The following is a 22,698-nucleotide window of genomic DNA, read 5'->3' on the forward strand; positions in this document are numbered from 1 at the left end:
GATTTTACATTTATTAATGTTGAACTTCATTAGCCACTATAAGAACAGGAGTACTTGTGGCACCTTAAAGACTAACAAATTTATTTTAGCATGAGCTTTCGTGAGCTGCAGCTCACGTCTTCGGATGCATAGAATGGAACACACAGACAGGGGATATTTATACATACAGAGAACATGAAAAGGTGGAAGTATGCATACCAACAGGCAGAGTCTAATCAATTGAGATGAGCTATCCTCAGCAGGAGGAAAAAAAAACTTTTTGAAGTGATAATTAAGATGGCCCATAGAAGGTGTGAGGAGAACTTAACATAGGGAAATAGTTTGTTTGTTTGTTTTTTCCTCCTGCTGACGATAGCTCATCTCAATTGATTAGACTCTGCCTGTTGGTATGCATACTTCCACCTTTTCATGTTCTCTGTATGTATAAATATCCCGTCTGTGTGTTCCATTCTATGCATCCGAAGAAGTGAGCTGCAGCTCACGAAAGCTCATGCTAAAATAAATTTGTTAGTCTTTAAGGTGCCACAAGTACTCCTGTTCTTTTTGCGGATACAGACTAACACGGCTGCTACTCTGAAACCTGTCATTAGCCACTATGTTGCACATTCACCTAATTTAGTTAAGTTCCTCATAGTCTTCCTTGGACTAAACAACTTTATCATCTGCACATGTTGCTAACTTGCTGCCTATCCTCCTTTCCAGATTATTTATAAACAGATTAAACTACACTGAACCAAGTATGAAACTTGGAGGAAATATGGAAACACGCCACTGTTAACAATTTGCCAAAAGGAACATTGACCATTCATTTCTATTCTGTTTCCTATCTCTTAGCCAGTTTTCAAACCATGACAATATTTACCTCTCATGCTATTACTATTTCATTTCTTTAGTATCCTCTTCTGAGGGACCCGATAAAAGGCTTTTTGAATGTTTAAAAGAATTTCAACTGGTTCATCTTTATCCATTACTTTACTGATATATTCAGAGAATTCTAATATATGAGTGAGACATGATTTATCTTTGCAGAAAATGTTGGTGAGATCCTATCATATCATGTGTAGGCAAGTCTTTACACACATGACAACACTTGAAAACACAAATGTAGACAATATGGTAAACACATATTTCTGCTATCAAATTGCATTTTCTACTTCTAGAAGGTCATCTGGAAATTGATATCAATGTAATTTATTTTTACTTTATTTCATTGTATTTTGCAACTTGTTCCTATAATATGTTCAAAACATAGCATTATATCATTTTTCAAAGTAAAATGTTTTACTTTGACTTCACCCTTTGCATGTCATTTCATACTTTACTTATTATTTTTTAAAATATATGTAGACAACCTGCTAGAACACTGGTCCCCAACTTTTTTTGTCTGGCGGGCACCAGACGACGAGCCATGGAGGACCGTGGCGGCAGACGAGCAGCCGCCGAAATTCCGCCGACAAGCAGCAACATCAATAGGCATCGCCACCGAAATGCCGCTGACAAGTAGCGTAATCCAGAGGTGTCGCCGCCGAAATACCGCCAAAAATCAGCGGCATTTCGGCAGCGATGCCTCTGGATGACGCAGCTTGTCGGCGGAATCTCGGCAGATACTCGTCCGCCAGCCAGTACGGGGGAGCACTTAGACACCCTGGCGGGTGCCATGGCACGTGCAGGCACCGCGTTGGGGACCCCTGTGCTAGAAGAATTAACAAAATAACAAACAGTGGGTAAAAGGGTTAGTTACAAGTCACATCTCTCATTAGCAATCAAACCCAACTGTGCAGATCAATATGGCAACGAGTTCATATAGCTGAGGTAACCTTCACTTACAGAAAAAACAGATTTCTCTCTCTTTGGAGCTCATTAGCAGGGGACAGCCGGATCACAGGACAGATTCAATTTCAATTGTCTAAAGCAGATAAGCTCCAAAAACAGAGCCCTTCATTACTGCTGCAGTTGTTTGAAAAATGAAGATAACATTTAACATTTGAGTAAAATGTAAACCATCATAAAAACAATTTCTGATCCCAGTACATGTACACATACTCCCAGAATCATGAGCTAATTCAAAGTCAGTAAAATCTGTCAGATATATACAGAACACAGAGAAAGTTGAGCACAGAAAAAGCTAATGAATTATTCATGCTTAGAATTCCTATGAAATCCCAAAATTCACAGCTTGTAAATTAATTCATTAATAATTTCAATTCCAGTACTCCAACTTAATTTCCTTTTCCTACTTTAGGCCCTGATCCTGCAAACTCCTCTGCACAGTCAGATCTCTGCATGGAGTATTAATTACACTGCTGCCCCGATATAATGCGACCCGATATAACACGAATTCGGATATAATGCGGTAAAGCAGTGCTCCAGGTGGGGGGCAGGGCAGCGCACTCTGGCGGATCAAAGTAAGTTTGATACAACGTGGTTTCACCTATAATGCAGTAAGATTTTTTGGCTCCCGAGGATAGCATTATATCGGGGTAGAGGTGTAATTTTAAGGGGGCTTTGGCAGGGTACAGCGTTGTGACCAAGCAGAACCAATCAGAGGACTGTAGTCTTAGCTATTATAGGAGGAACTGGCACCTGGGCGCCCCATGATCCAGGACATGGCCCACCCTTTTATACTCCTCTGTATATAACAGCTTTCTGCTGATACCAGCTAGCTAGCGTAGTTAGTCCTGTTGCTCACGTGGCAGAGGTCTATGCTGAAGTACTGAATGTTTAAGATTCAGTCCCTCCTTATGATGCACAATTGGGGAGGGCTGTTACAGTTCTACATAACAGTTTGTTTAATCTTTTAAAAAGTACTGGGAAATAACATACAAAAAATTATGTAAAAAAGTTACTTAATTTCTGAAATCAAATATTTGAAAGTTAGGAAATGCAGCCTTAATCCTGCTGCCTTGGGCATATGCTTTACAAAAGTCTTTAATTACATGATCACATACCATTTTTCCCCCACAGAACCTTTGTTTCATTGAACATACAAGATGGACACACATGGGGCAGAATTAAGGTTGCACGGGAAACCTTAAATCTTACATTTCCTAATTTCGAACACTTGACCTAGCAATCTATATAATTATCTTTTAATATAGGTATATTTTCATACAAAAAAATCTATCAGAAAGAGTACTACGCACTTCACAGACAAGAAAAAAATATTCCTGTCATAAAATGCTTACAATCGAAACACTGAATGTATAAAAAAGTCAAATGTAATGAAACAAAATCAAACTCTTCTGTCAGAACTTATCACCTACAATTGTTACAAACAATATCAACTGTTACAAACAATTGTCACAAACATAAATGAAAGATCAGAGGAAAAAAACTATTTGTACAGTTTATTTACTTTTCACATATGACAGCCAGTTTCATTGCTTTCCATCTCCAGTAAGGTCCTGATCCTGCAGACACTTATGCACTCTGGTAATTTTAGCCTGGTGCATAGTCCCAAATCTCATACAAGACTAGTCAGCTGTGTAAAGTTATTTCTGTGTGACAGCACTGCAATGTTGAGGTCTTAGTTTCCCCAGTTTGCGTCAGTCTTTCAAAAGGCATGAGAGAAAAAACGTACACAAAAAAGGAAAAATGCTGCAACCATAAAAAATGGCAGAGAACTCAAGGGTGAGGGTAGCACGGAAACTACATTTAACTTTTTAAAACTGACTAGATTTCAAATTGATACTAACTTTTAAAATAACATTAACTTAACCAGAAAGGTGACTGAGGTTGGTCAATATTAATGTTATGTACTTGATAATAATGATAACTAAATAAATTGCTTTTTATCATTAAACATCTACATATGTGCTATGTAATGCATAGGGCAACTAAGAAAGCTGTGTTAAAGGAGCTATTACATTATCATTGTTTTCCCATTAGATTTCACAATCTTCAAAAACACTTTGTCTTTCTAGATAACTGACCTTGAAAAACTAACACTAAAATAAGCCTTCTGGGCATTTATACCTGAAATATTAAACTTTTAACAGTACATACATCTTTAGAACACTGAAATTTTAAATCACCTTTGTTTCAAATGAATTTTCACTGATAAGAACTTTACTGGAAAACCTACAAAAGCCATCACCCAGTGTTAATTGCCAACAATCACCATCTACACAGAGACACTTTTTGTCCCAATCAAGCACTGACCTTGCCCAATCTTGATTGGCTTGGAAAATGTCACAGAATCTTAGCACAAGGTAGCATGATTGTAGCAAGACGTATCTATGACTTCACTCATATTTGTTTTACAAGTAAAATATTACTTTCTATATCATACTATTTTTTCTTCAAATAGAGTTCTTAAAAACAAAACAAAAGAACCACTTTTTTGAAATAGGGACACAATCTCCATTTAGGTGAGGTGTCAGAGGACCAGACACCATATTTTTTTAATTAAGAAAAAATGTAAGTGTTTAAATTGCCCTATTTTATTAGCAGATATTCCCAAAGGCAATGTGGGATGAACTAAAAGGGCAATGGATAAACATTTTATGATGCAAGTTTTAATTAAAATATCATGCATGATTTTTATTTTAATTAAAAAGATATTCTATTAAGAAGTGCCAGGTGTTGAAACACTGTCCCAAGGGCTAACATCTAAACAGTGGAAGAAAAATTGTGCTGATGAGTTTTAAATAAGCAAAAAGGGAGACTGAATGTCAGTCTGAATATCACCAGCATGTTAAATTAACATATGGGACAATATCTGTTCTGAGTACAATTATACATTATCAACATACATACAATCATGGCTTGCACATACACAGTACAGCTGAGGACACAGATTCAAAAAATATAGATACAAAAGAGGAAAAGTTTGCCCTAATAACAAATAAAAAATAAAATTGATTTTTGCCCCAAATCCTTAAGTGGCCCCCTCAAGGATTGAACTCACAACCCGGGGTTTAGTAGGCCAATGCTCAAACCACTGAGCTATCCCTCCTCCCATAAAGATATAATGCCTCTCATCACAGAAATTCACAAAATGCTTTTCAAACCTTTACACAGATCTCCATTACACAAGAGTCACTTCAGGACCTAAAAAAAGCCATGTTCAGGATTGAGGATGGAGCCAGGCTATCAACAAGCACAGCACATTTGACAACAGGGTTGCAAACAGGAATTTCACTATTTATAACAGGGCAAAACTCAGCTATGATAGAAAATGAAAGTGAGCTTTAAATGTCCATGCAGAACAGACAGATCCTTGATTTTTAAGGTCTCATCTGAAAGAACCTCTTTTCCCACCAAAAACTAGATATAATTAGAGGGACACTGAAACTGGCAATGTTCAGATTACTTTTCAGACAAAATTATCTGGATTTAAATGGAACTGTCTACTGCTGTGGAAACAGAACAATGTCTTGAGAAGGCAAATGCTGAAGCCTTCTCTATTCTTGTAGTAGTAGTAGTAGTGGTGGTAACAACATCATTCTACTTCAGTAACAAAGTAGGTGATTTTTTGTACCTTAAGCTCTATGACAGGGATACTCAGACTGAAGCTCGTGAGCCGCAAGTGGCTCTCTAATGTGTCTCTTGCTGCTCTTTGCAGCACATGATATTAAAACACTGTGTGAATTACCGTATTTATCGGCGTATAACACGCACAGGCGTATAACACGCACCTTCATTTTAAGGGGGAAATTTCAGGAAAAAGACTTAAATTTCAAATAAAGGACTTAAGCTCGGGGGGGAGGGGGGACGGGATCTCGGGCCGCTCGGGAGGGGGTCGGGGACTAAGGCCGCTCGGGGGCTCGGGCCGGGCCGGGCCGCGCCGCTCGGGAGGGGGGCGGGGGCTAGGGCCAGGGCCGCTCGGGGGAGGGAGGGAGGACGGGGTCTCGGGCCGCTCGGGAGGGGGGCGGGGGCTAAGGCGGCTCTGGCCGGGCCGCTCGGGAGGGGGGCGGGGGCTAGGGCCAGGGCCGCTCGGGGGAGGGAGGGAGGACGGGGTCTCGGGCCGCTCTGGAGGGGCGCGGGGGCTAAGTAGGGTGACCAGATCACACAGGTGAAATATCGGGACGCGGGGGGGGGAACAAAAAAACTCTAACCCCCCCCCCGCCGCCGCCGCCGCCGCTCCATACCCCGTCCCACCCCCATCAGCTTGCCTCTGCTCCGTCTCCACTTCTCCCCTCCCTCCAGTGGAAAAAAAAAACAAAACCCGGCCGCCGGAGCGGGGGGTGTGGGGGGGCGAGGCGTGGAGCTCCGGCGGTTTTTTTCTCCGCCGCCCCCGCGTCCCGATATTTCATCTTTGTCCATACCCCGTCCCGCCCCCGCCGCCGCCGCCGCCAGAAGCTGGACTGGAGCAGTTCGCAGGGTGAGTGCTGGGGGGGCCACCCCCTCCCTTCAGGCTTGCGCCGCCATACAGCTGATCAGCGCAAGCCTGGGCTCAGGCCCCGCCGCTGGGGGGGGGGAGAGGGCGGGGGCTCGGGCCGCTGGGGGGGGGGCTAGGGCCGCGCTGCTCGGGAGTGGGGCAGGGGCTAGGGCGCCGCTCCGCGCCGCTGGGGGGGGGGGTTATAGGTTATATCGGCGTATAACACGCACACATCATTTGCCCCCTATTTACGCCGATAAATACGGTAATTATTAACCAGTCAGGATGCTTTTACTATGTTATTAACCAATTATGTTATCAGCTTGCACTAAGTTATTAACTTATTTGCTGTGAGAATATATAACTATTTCCCCTGTTGTACTGTTTAAATATGAATAGATAGTACTATAGTAAATGAAACAATAAATTCACACTACTGTAGCTCTTTCGGGTAATGATGATTGCTAATTTGGCTCCTGAACCACTGAGGTCTGAGTATCAGTGCTCTATGATAACTTGGCACAATGAAATGAATTAAGGATGCACTGCTAACACTCAATCTAATTATCTGGTTTCTTTAAAGGAAAGTCTCTGATGTTAACAGAAGCTTCCATATGTTTGAAATAAAAAAAAATCATGGAAAATTATGAGTTAATACAATACAGTAAACTAAAAATCCAGGCCATTCCCAATCCTGCTCCTGCTGCTTCTTCAGCATTTCCAAGATCCGTCCTTTTCTCTCTATTCCCGATAGCCAAATCTCTTGCTCAGGCCCTCATTTTATCCTTCCTTGATTACAGTAACATATTCCTCTCTGGCCTCATAAATACATACATATTTCCTCCCTCAATCCTTCAGTCCATATAAAATCCTACTGCTAAGCTCATCTTTCTTGCCTGCTGGTGTGATCTTGATTTTTCTTGATCCCTCCTTTGGCTTCCCATCTAATATTGTTGCAAATTTAAGCTTCTTGTCACCATCTTCCAAAACTCTACATAACTCTTCCCCTTCCTACTTATCCTTAACTTTGTGCTGGCCCCAAACTCTCTGGTTCATCAGCCTCATCTACCCATTGTCAGATTCTCATGCAATCAACCTTCATGCCTTCTTTTATGCAGTCCCCCTATGCATGGTATGAACAACCTGAATTCACCTGCAAGGCCTCTATCCTTTCTGCTTTAAAGTCCCTCTTAAGGACCAACTTTTGCTGTGCTGCTTATGTGAATCAAGGTGACGTATATAAATAGTTTATTCTTCTTCTTTCCCTCAACTCCGCCTACTTGTTTGTTCTTAGAATGTGTGTATCTTTACGTGTTTGGAAAGCACCTAGCACATTCTGGGCACTATTATAAGTAAATAATACATAAAATAATTATACTCCTAAATAAAAGTCCATGAAATGCTATTCCTTCACAAGTATGATTAGTAATTTTCATATCCAAATGTCTTGCTAGTGTTTATTTTTCACACATTTAAATATGTGTCAAGCATGTTACATGCCAAGTTTCTGTCAAGAGCAAATTAGTACATCCAAGTTTTAAACTTCAAAAATATGGTGTTTAATAAATAGAAGAGCTTAATTGTTCAATAAAGTGACATCATCTTACAAAAAGCAAAGCCCCTAAAAAGTAAATAGAAAAAGTGTTCCAACTGTATGGAATTTAAAAAATAATTGAATACATTTTATTTGTTATAGAGTGACCTTAATCCACACTAAGTCCCAAAACACTAACTCTCTGGGTAAACATAATCTAAAGAGATTTAAAGGGGACACTCAACCTGAAATCAAGTCAGCTACCAAAAAAAAAAAAATAGTTAATACATCTACCTCTGAGTCCCTCTGCCACTTTTTGTTGTTTTGTAATCATGTATCCCTATTTTTTAAAAATGTTATCTCCTCATTATGAAAAATTCACACAACAGGAAAATGACTAGCTACACAGGAGAATTGGTGAATTGCAAAGTAAAGGCACTGAAAATAGAGAAACTTTTTCTCACTAACCTCTTTCATTTATAGCAATCTTAGCTGAAACTTGTAAAAGAAACAGTAAAACAAATTAACATGTTTAAGAAATGATTTAAAGGGAGATCTCTTAAAGAAAAGACAGGAGAGGCAGGGACAGTTATCCAGATAAAATTAGGTGTGCAAATAATTTCTCTCTATCCTGTCAAAACATTTGACAGGGGATGAAAACAGAGGGAAGTCCTAGACTGTAGTAGTGGAACAAGTAGGCAGGGAAAGAAATGAATGAAGTCAGTCATATAGGATGTATCACATCCAGGGAGAATTCTGAAACCCAGGAGGGCATTTATGAATTGGTTTTTGAAAAGGAGACGATGCTAAAGAAGGTGATGAGATAGAGGAGTAAAATGGCTCCACTTCCTGGAATGAGAAAATATTAGTCATACTATTTAAAATATTAAGGAGTTAGGAAGACTGCCACAGATAGAAAGACAATATTTGAGATAAGAAGTGAATAACTGGGTCAGACCATGGTCCATCTAGCCCAGTATCCTGTCTTCCAACAGTGGCAGGTGCCAAATGTTTCAGAGGGAATGAACTGAACAGGACATGTATTGAGTGAGTTATCCCCTGTTGTCCACTTCCAGATTCTGGCAGTTAGAAGCTTAGGGACTGTGCCCCTAACCATCCTGCCTAACAGCCATTCATGGACTTTTTATTTTTAACCCAGTTATACATTTGGCTTCACAACATCCCCTGGTAATGAGTTCCACAGGCTGACTGAGCATTGGGTGAAGAAGTACTTCCTTTTGTTTGTTTTAAACCTGCTGCCTATTAAATTCATCCACAACCCCTGGTTACTCTGTCATGTGAAGGGGCTAAATAACACTTCCCTCTTTACTTTCTCGACATCATTCATGATTTTATATATTTCTATCATACCTCCGCCCCTATTAGACATCTCTTTTAGAAGCTAAACAGTCCAGTCTTTCTAACCTCTCCTCAGATGGAAGCTGTTCCATACTCCTAAACATTTTTCTTGCCCTTCTCTGTACTTTTCCAATTTTCATTCCTTCCCCCTTTTTTTGATTTTGTTTTTGAGATGGGATGATCAGAACTTCATGCCGTATTCAAGGGATAGGCATACTATGGATTTATATAGTGACCTTATCATATTTTCTGTCACGTTATCTATCCCTTTCTTAATGTTTCCCAACAAATTCTTGGGAGGAGCCCACTATTTACCTCTCTCTCGTAAATGTTGACCATTTACTCCTATCCTTTGTTTTCTGTCTTTTAACCAGTTACTGTTCAATGAGAGGACCTTCCTTCTTATCCCATGACTGCTTACTATGCTTAAGAGCCTTTGGTGTCTTGAGTTGTCAAATACTTTCTAAATGTCCAAGTACACTGTATCCACTGGATTGCCTTGTCCACATGTTTCTTGACATCTTCAAAAAATGCTAATATATTGGTGAGACGTGTTCCCTTTACAAAAACTGTGTTGATTCTTCCAACATATGATGTCCATCTATGTGTCTGATAATTCCATTCTTTACTACAGTTTCAACCAATTTGCCTGGTACTGAAGTTAGGCTTCCCAGCCTGTAATTGGCAGGATTGCCTCTAGAGCCTTTTTTAAAAATGGGTGTTACATTAGCTATCTGCCAGTCAGCTGGTAATACAGAGGCTGATTAAAGCAATAGGTTATATACCACAGTTAGTATGGTGACATATTACTGTTTAATCTATCAATTTGTTCCAAAACCTCCTCTACTGACATCTCAATCTGGGACAGTTCCTCTACTTTGTCACCTAATGAGAATGGCTCAGGTATGGGAATGGCTCTCACATCCTCTGCAGCGAAGACAGAAACAAAGATTTCATTTAGCTTCACCGCAGCGGCCTTTCTTTGAGTGCTCCTTTAACACCTCAATTGTTCAGTGGCTCCACTGATCGTTTGGAAGGTTTCCTGCTTCTGATGTACTTAAGAACAATTTTGCTGTTAGTTTTTGTTTCATTAGTTGTGCTTTAAAGTCTTCTTTGGTCTATTTAATTATACTTTTACATTTGACTTGCCAGAGATTATGCTTCTATTTTCCTCATAAGGATTTGACTTCCAATTTTTTAAGGATGCCTTTTTGCTTCTACCCGCCTCTTTTACTTTGGTGTTTTGCCATGGTGCATTTATTTGGTCCTCTTACCATTTTTTTTATTTGGAGTATACATTTAGTTTGAGCCTGTATTACGTGTTTTTAAAGAGTTTCCATGCAGCTTGTAGGCATTTTACAGTTGTTTTAAGACTGTACCTTTTAACTTCCATTTAACTAGCTTCCTTATTTTTGAAGTTAAATGCATCACGGGTGCATTTCTTTGGTGTTTCCCTTTCTGCAGTGATGTGAAATTTAATTACATTAGGGTTGCTATTATCAAGCAGTTCAGCTATATTTACCTCTTGGCTCTGTGCTTTGGACTAGATGAAGAATTGCCTCTCCCCTTGAGGGTTCCAGGACTAGCTACTCCAAAAATTAGTCGTTTATGGTGTCTAAAATAATGGGCCTACTGCTGCCATCCCCGCCCTCACGAGGGGTGTAAGGGAGGACCTCTGCTGACACATTTTGTGCCCAAAGGGTGCTGTGCTGTCACTGCTGGGGGGAAGAAGGTTGCCCCCTGCTGCATGACTGCCTCTACCATGCTGAGCTGGAAGGGGACAGGGGCAAGACCATGGGGTTGGAGCCCTGGGCCCTTTCTCTCGCCCTGAGTTCTGGTTTTGCATCTTGAAGTATTTTTCATTTTTTGATTCTCTGGTGCTTGGCAAGTATGCTTAAATTGATTAAATTGGCACCACAAGCCAATGTATTCTTTTCTGTCTGGTGATTAGCAGTGGAAATCCAGGCAGTACTACTCTGTAGACATCGTTGCTTGTATTCCTGTGTGCAAACAGTATTGGTTTGCAAAACTACAGGTGTATGGTTTTGCTGTGGGGGTTTAATCAGTTGTTTAAGCTGGTCCAAGAGTTCACTTTCATATAGAAGTATCAGAGGGGTAGCCATGTTAGTCTGGTTCTGTAGAAGCAGCAAAGAATCCTGTGGCACTTTATAGACTAACAGACGTTTTGCAGCATGAGCTTTCGTGGGTGAATACCCACTTCTTCGGATGCACTTCTTGCATCCGAAGAAGTGGGTATTCACCCACAAAAGCTCATGCTGCAAAACGTCTGTTAGTCTATAAGGTACCACAGGATTCTTTGCTGCTTTCATATAGAAGAATGGTTTACATTACACGGTCAAATAATTTTAGCAACATTTTTATTGGAGGGTTTTTATAAGGAGACCATGGAGAAGAATAACCTCAGTTTCCAAGAAAGGGCTCAAGATTAGATTAAATACAGTCAAGAAGACACTGTGCAGTGAACATAACTGGTATGCTTTTTCCAGTTAAGCTTGAATCTGGCGTGTTTTGCTTCACACTTTAGCACTAATATAGCAATTCTTCACTCATAATTCCAGAGATTCCTTAATATGTGTTCAATTCTGTAATTGCATATTGTCGCTGGGATATAGTTGTAATCATGAGACCAACTTAAAAGCCCTAGTTAAGAGAAAAATTATCTTTGATTTAATTCTGTTTAAAAATGGAAAATAGGTATTCTACAGATGGCATCACACAAGAATTAAAATATTTTGAGTGAAGGCAAAAACATCAATGCAGACACTAGGTGGCATACTTGCTCAATACAGATAAAATGTCTGCCACTTTGCTGTTGAACAAAACATATATAACCATGTCCAATTCAGAACTACTCAGTATATTTCTCCAAAATAATTCTTTCATTTTCCAGAAAATAGGCAGTAATAAAAAGGGAAGTGCCAAACAAAAAGAAATGCCAGTAAATCAAAAAATGATTAAAAAGACATATAAGCATAATTACAGAGAATTACAGCCCCCCAGGATTTGTTTGGTTGTCATTCTCTTGAAAATTTAGGCTTTATGTAGAAGTGAATTTTGCAATACTTCTGTCATTATGCCATTACAGAGGAGTACTATCTGTGTGAATTTGTTTATAACCAGTGTATTTAGTGCATTACACGTGTTACTGTTTCTCATACAACAGAAAACATGCAATATATTTATCATCGAAATTTAATGTAAAGAGTTAATTACAAAATGTTTTTATTTGCCAGAACTTTGTTATACAATTTTTAGTATCTTTTTCTTTGGTGAAACTATACCAGAGGATTCTAATACCTCAGGTTTGTCATTTTTGAAACTCTAGTGACATTTTTTGGAGTTCCTTGATTTGCGTGCACAGTATAAGAAGTCAACTTTTCAGCAATGTCCAAATGGGATTTTAGTAATTTATAGGATTAACACTTTGCCCTAAACTGTCAGATTTAGATACTTATACCAATCAAGATGGTAACAAATATTTGCATATAAAGAAGGTGGGAATTCTGAGAGAACAGGTTTTTACTTCTTACTGAAGACTACTAGGAATTTTTGAAACAAGGAATCCTCTCAAAAAATTCCAGTTCTCGAAAAACAGAGGCAGAAAGAGGAAAATTAAAACTGGAAGAGAAAAGTGGTTTCCAGTAACTGGTAAGAGAATAGCCTATTTATGGAAATTTGCCACAGCAGATTAATGATTTTTCATATAATGTATTCTATACACTTACACTTATTTACAAATTTCACTACCTGAACAACTTCTTTGTTCTTTTTTTTTTTGCACACTTAGATTTCTTCATGCTTGTGCCCATTTTGAAACTGAAAAGATGACATGTTAAAGATCACCATTTTATCCTCTTTTAATACATTCTGCTACCATAAGGCACTGCAAAAGAGCCATATCTCCTTCATCTTAACATACTCTCCCCCTCAGCCTAGTGTAGCAAAAGCTCAGGCCAAACCGAAGTCTGGTATCTACAAAGCAGCACAGGCTCACTCAGTTCCTGGATTGGCTGACATATGAGGCAGACCTGCTGAAAGTCTCTGGGTAAAGATAAAAGGGGTAAAAAGCAAGGATGATGCCATGGGTCTACGTTAGACTACCTAACAAGGAAGAATAGGTAGATGAGGCTTTTTTTAAAAAATAACTAACAAAAATCATCCAAAGCACAGGACTTGGTGATGATGGGGGACTTCAACTATCCAGATATCTGTTGGGGAAATAATGCAGCAGAGTACAGATTATCCAACAAGTTTTTGGAATGCACAGAGACAACTTTTTATTACAGAAGGTACAGAAAGTAACTAGGGGAGAGGCTGTTCAAGATTTGAATCTGACAAACAGGGAGGAACTGATTGAGAATCACAAAGTAAATATGAGTGAACAATGTAACAGTTGCAAAAAAAGCAAACATAATTCTGGGATGTATCGGCAGGAGTGTTGTAAGCAAGACACAAGACATAATTCTTCCACGCTACTCTGCACTAATAAGGTTTCAACTGGAGTACTGTGCCCAATTCTGGGCACCACACTTTGGGAAAGATGTGGACAAATTGGAGTGACAAAAATGATTAAAGGTCTAGAAAACATAGCCTTTGAGGAAAGATTGAAAAAATTGAGTTTGTTTAGTCTGAAGGAAAGAGGACTGTGGGGGGAAATGATAACAGTCTTCAAGTATGTAAAAGATTGTTATAAATAGGAGAGTGATAAATTGTTCTCCATATCCACTGAGAATAGGACAAGTAGTAATAGGCTTAAATTGCAGAAAGGAAGATTTAGGTTAGACGTTAGGAAAAACTCACTAACTATAAGGGTAGTTAAGCACTGGAACAAATTACAAAGGGAGGTGTGGAATCTCTGTCTCTGGAGATTTTTAAGGACAGATTTGACAAACACATGTCAGAGACTGTCTCTAGATAATACTTAGCCCTGCCTCACTACAGGGGACTATCTAGATGACCTATCAAGGTCCCTTCTAGTCCTACATTTCCATGATTTTATAGTTACCTTTTTATTAATAACATATTGTACGATCATTCACGTAATTTTACATTCAGTGCTATATAAGAACATTTCATTTTATGAAGTTCTTTCTATGCTTTTGAGTTTTGAAATACTGCTGATTATTTTGCGGAGTTGTGCTGTTAAATGTTGGATAGCTAAGTATTAAGCAGAATGTCCAAAATAATAGGAAGAGCTATTACTAAGATGCTCATTTTGAAAAGTCATATTTAAATTAAATGACCAATTATTCTGAATAGTTTCAGACGGCCAGATTTTGTGTTTTATCACACAGAATTGACAAATACAGATTAGAATGTTTTATAATTATTTGTTATAATGCTTCATGGAACACTGAAGCGTATATTCAAAAGGAGCTTTATTTTAGTGGTCCCTTCTCTAGTCATCATCTATTCAGAAATAATATCTATGACATCTCATAATTAAATCACACAATGGGTAAGTGGAAAGAAATTGGGTAGAAATGCTTCCGTTAAATACAACTAGAGTCAAGATAACAATCATGTTTATCTTAGTAAACCCGAACAGAAAACCATTCTCTCCACTACCATCTTTCTTCCATATTCTGAACAGAAATTAACAATATTAATTCACTCTAAGAAATAGTATTTATTTGTAAATTAAAAACAATGCACACAAAAGCTTTCTGTGATGAATACCACTTATAATGCAAGTGCTTTGTGTGTGTAATTTTTTTAATTGATTTACTTAGAGTGAAAGCCTCTAGAAGCAAGGACCTTTTCTCCCCTATGATCTGAACAATACACACAGCAACACTCCAACAAATAAAAATAATTTACTTTATAAAAAAAATATACAGTCTTTTCACTGGAATTTTATGCAATGGAATTACACAATTTGTATATAATTGTATAGTTAGGGCAATAAAATTTTGATGGTAAAAGATCAGTCACTTTTGTTTAAATCATAGAACAAATGAGTCACTTCTCAAAATGATGTTACACAACACTTTTCCCTCCACTATAATACTGGATGGATGTTTTCTTTCCAGTCAAATGCATTAAAACAGTGCTTGGCTGGAAAATATGTTCATGATTAAAGTTCTGAACCTGCATTGAGCTTATGTGGATGCAAGCATCTGCACACAGAGAGTTCACTGCAGGACAATATGTCCAGCAGCACAATATTCCTGAACAACATTAAGAGATATACTGACTGACAAGGAAGCCACTTCCTACATGTGGATTTTCTCTAGAAGTCTCCAGAAGTTCTGAATCCCATCATGTAAAGTCACTGCTTTAGAAGATATAACTGCAGATGGAATTACTTTACGTAAACAAAGCTTTTTTCCTTCAAACCTTTACACTTCCAGATAATTATCATATATGGTAGGCAAATAATATTTTGTGAGATTCTAAAGGAAAGTGATTATTATATCTAACCTTAATTCACTAATACACTTTACCGGTATTCAGATTATGCAAACAGATTATATTTAAGAAAGTTTATTCCCCAGTAAAGTCAGGACAGATTTTAATACAATTATTTTACTGAACAGACTGTCTACAATCTGACAATAAGCTAGATTAGTGAGACAGACCAATTGGCTCAGAAAAAAAAAATAGATCATCTTATTTGCTCTTTTTTATTTGAAGAGAGCAAAGCAACTTGACATTTAAAGTTTGTTGTTTTGGTTTTTTTTCAAATTGGGTGACATCTCATTAATAAATGATCTCAATAACAAGAGCATATGCAGTTAAGCTAGATAATTAGGATCCAGCCCATTTAATTTATATAAGAAGACTGTAAAGCACTAGTCATTTGTCTTCATACAGATTTCGATAAACAAAATATACAGAACTATATACATTATATAGTAAATATTTCTAACATTTCTTATGGAAGTTCCGTGTGCAAAAATTCTGAGATGTATACGTGTTACAAGAATAAGCAGATCACTAAATATGGCTAGGAGAAATACATCGTCAATTCTCATACTTTTTCCATTTAAATTGTTCAGCTATATATAAAACTTTACTTTAGATTATTGTTTTTTTCTAATGAAGATTAACATTAGGTGCAACTAAATGTAGAGATCACATGGTTTGTGGAGGTTATATTTTCCATTTCTTAGTTTTATAATGTGAATCAACTTTGTAAAATTCTAAACAGCGTTAATTTAAAGGATTTTTTAAAATTATTTGAATTGTGGAAGCATCAGCAATAAGTTAATTTCTTTGTTCACATACAGTCCTTTCCACAGCAGTTTGCAAACTGAGGGCTGATCTGCTGAACACTTATACTCGTTTATTTATTCTGGCCCTGATTCAGGGAAGAATTGAAATATGTGCTTAAATTATCCTTATTCAAGAAGGCTGTTAAGCATATGCTTACGTGCTCTTCCTGAATAGGGAGGCTCTCCTAAATCAGGGTACTGAGAAGTTCTGTTGAGCTCAATGGTTACTCATACATGCGTTTGCAGGACTAGGCTTCAAGATGACTTACAAGTAGTTTCAAGCACTACACCTGCCCCTGGGACCCCATCATCTTCTGTGGCTTTACCATCAAACGTTCCTGTATTTTTCTGTCCCCACTCCTGTGTGGTAGACTAATGCTGACAGCAAGCCAAAATGTCTGATTGTGCAAGGGGAACAGTGAAACAACTGTCAAAATGTACAATGTAAATTGACAAAAATGGAGGAAAAACTCTTTGTTTTTAGTTACAGTAATATCAGTTGCTGCTTGTAACACCAGTAGGTAAAAAAATTCCATGCAGCAGTGTCAATTTTAATCTTATTTTAAATCTTAATAAGCTGTACCCTCTGCATAGTAACAACCTGAATGGCAGAATTTACTCCCTACCTCCTCATTTCTACTTAATCATGTGAATTTCTTTATTCAAATATCCTACAAAATATTCTGAAAATAGAGACAATGTGAATCGAGGTTCTGAACGGGCTAATTCTTTACATCTGATCAAGTGTCTACACACAGTACTTTAAAAAGCACTATCAGATAAAAATCCAAACATTTTAAACAGCATTGGAATAGAAGGCGGCAACCAACTGTAAGACGGAGAAATATGATCCTGATATAAAAAAATGTTGCTTTAACACCGACTGCTTCCATCTCCCCACTTCACTTCTCATAATTCCCACTTCCAGGTGGAAAGGAAGTCCTTAGTATCCCTTACAAATGGAGTTGTAAGTATTGGCACATTTCTGCTCCCACCCCAACCATCATCACTCTGAGCATCATTGCTCTGACTAGATTGGAATACATTCTGAATAACTAAACAAATATACTAACTGAAAAAGGAATTGCTATTAAACGTTCTCTGCCTCCCACCTTTACACCCAATACTCTAAGCCACTGGTTCCGAAACTGTGGGGTGCACCCCCCCTAGGACTAGAGGGCTAGATGAAATAAGGGCAGAGCTGGGCTGGGGGCAGAGTGGAGGAATGATCATGGGGGAGTGCAGCAGGGCCTGGGCCAGCCCCCACAGGGGGCAGAGGGAGGGAGCGCCACCCAGCCCCGCTCCGCCCCTAACCACAGTTCCACTCCACCGCCTGCTCTGCTCCCAGCCCAGCTCTGGCCCCAGCTGCAGCTCCGCTCCATCCCCAGCTACACTCTGCTCCCAGCCTCAGCCACAGCTCCACTCCACCCCCAGCCTGGCCCCAACCCAGCTCCACTCCACTCCCATCCCCAGTTCTGCCCCCATCTCGGTCTTCAGCCCAAGCTCCTCTGCTGAGCCAACTGTGCAGTAAAGGAGTGGGGGTGTGGACAGATTCCATTACTGGTAAGAGGTGCCGTGACAGTAAAAGTTTGGGCACTACTGCTCTAAGATAAGTGTATTGCTCAGAATTCCCACCAGTTCAGTAATGGATTGTGAATCTATCTTTTGTACATGCTGATCCAGAATACGGCCAACAGAGCACCTCATTCACAGTTTAACTTCTGCTTTAGGGAGCTTAGATAGTCTCAGTCCAGATATAAGGATGAAAATGGTTAAAGGCTTGAGGAGAAACTGAAAAGAATGTTTAGAGAGATGATGAATAAGAGGAAACATACAAAATGTCCCTATTTAGCTTCTCACATAATGCAAGAACAAAGGGAATCAGAAACTGAAAGGCAACAGTTAAAGTGGATAAAAGAAAACACCTTTTCTCCTAAAAAAATGTTAATAATTAACCTACAGAACTCACTTGTCCAAAGCATCACTGAATGTAGAAGCTTAGAAAGATTAGAAAAAGGAGAAGACATAGATAAGCAAACATCCACGATGTTTGGCAGGATGAAACATCTATTATGGCACATAATACCCTTTTTTTTTTTTTTTTACTATGGGGTGAAGTATGTTTTACTGGTAAGACCCTCCTGTGTTGCTTTTTACCCATTTTTACTGTAAAATTCCTGGCTTTTACAAAAAGCTATTATTCAGTTTTTTACTCGTTTTGACCTGAATTTCAGACTGCTCAAATATATGAAAATACTGATTAAGTTAAGAAAAATCCAGTACTTTACATTAGGTAGATGTGTTTATGTTAATGAATTAGCCTAAGTGTAAATATAAGGCTGTCTGTTAAAATAAGACAATGTATTGGAAGATACTTACAGATGTGTATGTGTACATCACTGCTTCAGTCCTTAAAAATTTTTTTAAAAGTGCCAAAACCTACCAGACCCAGCTCTCTGTTCCCAGCTCACTAACCTGGGCATCAGCTTAACCACCATCTCTCCTTTCAGAATGGGCCTGACGTGGGCCTGGAAGTGGAAGAGATGAAGGAGGTGAGCATGCAATTTCTTCACACTGCCTCCTCCACCTCTTGTGGGCCTACTCCAGAAAGAGAGATGGCAGTTCAGTTACCTTGGCCACCCACATTACCAAGCTGCCATCTCTCCTTTTGGAGCAGGGACCAGGATCCAGAAGAAGTCTTATTTTTCTCAATTTGTTCCTTTTCTTTTGTCTTCCATATATTAACCCTGATATTTACCCAGAAAACTGTGACGTTAATTTTCTTGCACTAATTTTCACCTTTTTTAAGTTTGTATATTTCTTGGGAAATTAAAAAAAAAATAAAAACAAAAATGTAGGGCCTTGGTTACTGGCCACTCTCAGGGACAGGTTTCTGCTCTAGATATCAATGGTCTAATCGGGTATAGTAATTCCTGTATTTTTACCTTCCTATAAATGCACATTATTTATGTCACACAGTTAATAAGGTGTTTTTTTTAAGTTGATAATTAACAAGTGCTTTATATTATCTTCTTTATGTTACATATACTCCATCTTGCCCTTAGTAACAGCTAATTCAACATCACCACTATTTATACTGTAATGCTTGGAGGGCCCAATCAATCATGGATCAAGACATCATTTTACTGGGCACTGTACAAACACAAAACAAAAAGCCAGCCCCTGCCTGACATGTTGTTTTAATTATTACATACATACTTTAGCAGTTGCCTGATTTTGTAAAACATTAGGCTTATATATAAGTTCTGAAAAGTTAAAGTGAGTGTTGGTAAACAGTAGGAATTAACTATGATAAATCATTGCAGTGAAATGTAGCCATATGAATTTCAATGTGAAACTTACTTTGTGGACTTCACTAAGTGGCAAAAAAGACACTTCTTTTCAATTGCGTAACCTCCACGATTTTAGCTTAACATAAATGGAAAATCCATTAACACTCATGGGGACACAACTTAACACCTTTATAATCACACTAGCTGCTTGTGTCGTAACCTAGGGCTTGTCTACACTTAAAATGCTGCATCAGCTTCTCCTGTAGGCATACGTAATCCCGAAAGAAAAATTCTCCCATCGACCTAGTGCTGTCTACACTGGGGGTTAGGTCAGTTTAGCTGCATCATTCAAGGGTGTGGTTTTTTCACATCCCTGAGCAATGTAGTTATACCTACCTAATGTCCTAGTGTAGACCAGGTTCTAGGTTCCATGCTACACACATGGTAAGGGAGGTTTTCAAAAATTTTTCAAACTGAGCTTAATGAATTGGGGGGGGGGGAACTCTGGGGAATGGGAAAGGTAGAGTTCTGAAGGTCATGAAGTACATTATTTATGCTTTGTCAATAGTTTCACAATGATATCTAATTAAATGGGAAGCAGCTCCACTTCAACATCTAAATACATATTCAATGTAATAAACTAATTATCATCACCAGATATTTTTTCTCCCTCATGCATGGTAGATAATTAAACCAGGAGTGTTAAAATAGGTTAACATGAATAAAAAAAGAAAAGATGGACAGTAGGAGTTGATTCTCTTTGTTCCAAGGACAATTCTTTTTTTAAGATGTACAGCAGCGCTATGTCCACAGAAAGCATTATTCACATAATAAAATCAACAAAATCATCACAAGATGGGCAAGGCATCTGGTGAATCAACTTTAAAAATTTATGGAGAAGGAAATATATGGTTTGTATCTGTTTGCCACAACAGGTTCACAGATTCAGCTTAAGACTGTCTCCACTTCACAGGATTTTCTTCAAGGTTTATCCAACAGGACAGAAGTTAAAGATCAAATCACTGAGGCCAAGAATTGAGTCGACATGCATCAGAAATTACAATCTGTACTGAAAGGGCTCTGAGATAAAGTTGAAGATTAGCAAAATCAGAGTAGGAGGAATAACTACTGAATTACCAGCATCTCCAAAAGCATGGAAAAGGGAAACAATTAAGTCTTAAAACTAAGAGATTACAGAATGGTGAAATTGGCCATGTGGTGTGAGATACTGAATGCATCACAGACCACAGTCTCTTGAACTTACATAATAGTAACATTCAAGCTCAACAGTGACAAACTTTCTTTGATTCTACATGAAAAGGAATAACTGTGAAAAATACGGAATATGAGAGAGACAGACTTTGGGTAAATTGGAGAGGCTGTAAGATATTTCTGCACTTTGAAGGGCAAAGATGACATCAACTGCTTGGGGGCGGGGGGGGAAGGACAGGTCAGACAAGTTCTGTTTTCTTTTATACTCTGAGTGTTTGTCTACATGGTGTGGCAATACACACTACGAGGGTATGATTTCTAAAGAGTACTAAGGAGTTGTGCATTAACTGGTCTGTGTAGACCCTGCTGGTCTGCACTAAAAGTTGCCTAAGGCACCTTAACACACAACCAAGGATCCCAAAATGCTTTGCAAACATTAATTAAACTTAGCCTCACCCTCATGAGGCTTAGCCACATTTTTCAGATAAGGAAATTGAGGAAGAGTAAGATTAAGTGATTCGGCAGAGTATCTGTCACAGCTTGAAACAACAGCTTGAAACACTACTCCTAGGTCCTTTCATTGCTTGATTCTTTAAGCCTTAACACATTAAAGCATTCAAAATTAGGGTGACATTTTAAAAAAATAAGATGATTTAATTTCATTAAGATGTTTTCGAGAGCATATCAGTCAGAAATGCAACTTTCCTTCAAGCTGAAGAAACGTTTATCTTCTTCCTATGCAAAGAGGCTCTTTGGTTTATTCATGTGGCCTCACATCCTGGCCTTGTCATTCCTACAGGCTGAATTTAATTAGCCCTTTGTCTTGAATGATTCTTAAAGTTCTTCCTAACTGCTGGAACAGGAAAGGGAAGCATTCCTTGGATTGGAGCTCAAAATTTTGGCAACAGGTTCTGCAGGTCAAAAAACAATCCCAATGTGAAGATTCTGGTATGGATAAAAACTTCCAGCGATCATAAGAATTCATAGCTTCACCCCATCAAAGGTTAGCTGGACAACATGGGGTGGTATTTGTAAGCAAAGCATAATGGGACTCCAAAGCAGATTGCTTTAAGAAAAACTAGTAAAGCCATGTAATAAACAATGGATATGGCTAGTCTGAGACGGGGGTGTGTGTGTTATTTTGGGTATATCTTTTGGGAGATGAATCATAGTTCATACACAACCTAAGGGTCGCAGACACCACATAGCCCCAAACCTGACAGGTGAGAGACTAAAGGACTGTATTCTAGAAAAAAAATTATACCTTTGACTGTATTTATGGACATTTTCTCAAGTTCTCTGTTAATCTTGTTATGCAATATTATATTATAATGAAAAATCCAATAAAAGCCTTTAATTAGAAACATATAGGAAAACAAATCTTGAAGGATCGGAGTGTGGTGGAGAATGATAAGAGAATACAGTAATGATTAATAGTAGCTCTGCTTTCAAGGAAGTGACCTACAGGTTTTTTTCTTTGCCAGTAAAAAAAACAAACAAAATTTCTGTTTATTAAAGCATCCAATAATGGTTGTTTTTTTGTTAGTTTGTTTATGGTGGTGGTCGGGGGTGGAGGGGTTGAGAGCACGAGCACTGAAAAGTATATTATTAGAAAGCACAGTCTAAAGCATGTTAAAGCGTAAATAAAATTGTGCAAAATGGAACATATAGAGGTTCAAATTATAAACGATAAATATATAATGACATTACATAATGTTTTTGAGACATACCAAAAAAATT

At 38.5% G+C, this 22,698-nt stretch overlaps 1 protein-coding gene across 8 annotated transcripts in view; it reads right to left on the reverse strand.

The window, feature by feature from the left end:
• The window catches only part of PHF14 (PHD finger protein 14), a 286,241-nt gene that overhangs the window by 156,578 nt on the left and 106,965 nt on the right, over positions 1–22,698 (reverse strand). The gene's annotated exons all lie outside the window — the stretch shown is intronic.

This window comes from Mauremys mutica, chromosome 2 (genome assembly GCF_020497125.1).
Source record: "Mauremys mutica isolate MM-2020 ecotype Southern chromosome 2, ASM2049712v1, whole genome shotgun sequence".
In the NCBI taxonomy this organism is placed as follows: Eukaryota; Metazoa; Chordata; order Testudines; family Geoemydidae; genus Mauremys; species Mauremys mutica.